The following is a 2,268-nucleotide window of genomic DNA, read 5'->3' on the forward strand; positions in this document are numbered from 1 at the left end:
TGTGAATGAAATGCTAACAAGGCTTTCAGTGGAATTAGTCTTAGGAAACAGGACTGATCCTAATAAAGTTTGTTTCAAGCTGTTCTTTGGTACCTTTGTGTATAAAAACCAACACATCTGCCAACATCTTTGGACTCCCTTTGGGGGCATGGTTATAGAAGCTATAGGAATAAGCTCCTGAAGTTCAAGGTTTGGCTAGACAGCAATAGCGGAGGCAGTATCTCCAGCCAAACACACACTGAGTCAAGGGCAAAAAGTAGAGTAGGGGTACAAAGCAGATTGACCTAGCCATTCCTATGATTGTTTGTAAAACACTTCTGGAGTGGGGCAGGGAAGCAAAAAAGTATCCACTTGTTATGAGATTGTACTTTCTGTGTGCTCTTACCATCTCTTAAACTGTCATACTGCATGTTTTGTGGGTGGCAAAATTATGTCATTTTATTCAACAGCTTGTAGAAGTTTCCATTCCCAGCCCTACATGAGAGGTACAAATCATTGAAGTCATTGGGATAGACGCTTACAGATGGCAGAATCACTTTTTCCCTCTCCACTGAGATTATAATATCCTTCCTAACCAATGACAATTGGGCTGTCATGAAAATTACATCACATTATCTCTCTGGAGAGACCAGCATTTCAGTCAAAGGACAGCTGTCAAAATAAAACACTCCACTATATTTGGGAGACTTGGAGAATCTGTGTGCTTTTGAAGAATCTCTGAATTGTAGGACAAGTTAATAGCAAATTCTCAATTGAAATTGTTCATTCAAGTGGCTTGTTATACATCAGCTAACAAATGTTACATTAACATTGGTAGTATTTGTTGTGTGTGTGCATGTGTCAAAGTTAGGGCCCCTGACCAACAGGTCCAGTCGTGTCCGACTGGGGTTGCGGCCCTCATCTCGCTCTATAGGCCGAGGGAGCCGGCGTTTGTCCGCAGACAGCTTCCGGGTCATGTGGCCAGCATGACAAAGCCGCTTCTGGCGAACCAGAGCAGCACACGGAAACGCCGTTTACCTTCCCGCTGGAGCGGTCCCTATTTATCTACTTGCACTTTGACGTGCTTTCAAACTGCTAGGTGGGCAGGAGCTGGGACCGAGCAACGGGAGCTCACTCCGTTGCAGGGATTCGAACCGCTGACCTTCTGATCAGCAAGCCCTAGGCTCAGTGGTATAACCCACAGCGCCACCTGGGTCCCGTGTCAAAGTTAGGCCTGTGGCAAATAGCGGTTTTCTTGATTCAACTAACTGGTGCATTTCTCTTACAGAGTCAGCTCTGGTTACAGAATTTGCCTCGCTATCTTATCCTTAGCTATAAAACAGGCTAGATGAGTGTCATGAAAGCCCAGCTCAGCTTTTAGGTAGGATAGACACAGGAACACCCGTGTCCACTAGGTCCCATTCTAATTTGTCCTAAACTTACATTCTACGTATGGTACTCCCCAAATTTACCGGTATATCTTTGTTAACATAGTGATTAGCTGTGCAAAGCCTTTATGACATGGCTAGGTCCTCTTGTGTCAACAAACTAGGAATGGAAGAATAATACAAGAGCAAAGCTATTTAATTCGTTCTTAAGAACTTAAGAACCCTACTGGATCAGACAAAGGGCCATCTACTCCAACGTCCTGTTCTCATAGTAGGCAACCATATGCCTGTGGGAATTCTGCGAGCAATAGCACTCTGTGTGAATCCCACTATCGCTATTCACAGGCACGTGGCTCAGGTTCAGCTCTGCTTCCAGTACTGGATGCGAGTGTTTAGGTTCTTCAGCGTTGGGAGGAAACGCACCTTGCAACAATTGCAAATCTCGCGCACACCCCCTTCAATATTTTATTCAAGTTGGCTCCTATGCCTGGGAACAATCCCCCACACAAACTACTCCGTGCGGTCTAGGCATGTCGAATTGCGTTGTGAAAAGGCACCGCTATGGTAGTTCCTTAAGAGCGCCACTCCTCATTAGAGACCTCAGAGCGGGATGCGCACGTGCTTAAGGCGACCACGCCCCACGCGCTGGCTGGCCAACAGCAGCGGCCCTGAGAGGGGGGTCTCTTCCTCCTCCTCCTCCTCCGCTCCCTTGAGTCCCCGAACCGCTTCTTTCGAAACTTAACGGGTAGCTTCCTCACAGGCGCAACTTTGCACCGAGCCGCGACGGAAAAAGAAGCGCGCTTCGGCGTCGCCGCCCTTTCCCTGCCGGCCCCTCCCCGTCGCCCTTTGACTCCTCCGAGGCAGGCGGAACGGGGGCGGAGGCTGAGGAGACGCCGCCCTC

The sequence above is a fragment of the Zootoca vivipara genome, chromosome 8 (assembly GCF_963506605.1).
Source record: "Zootoca vivipara chromosome 8, rZooViv1.1, whole genome shotgun sequence".
Classification (NCBI taxonomy): Eukaryota; Metazoa; Chordata; class Lepidosauria; order Squamata; family Lacertidae; genus Zootoca; species Zootoca vivipara.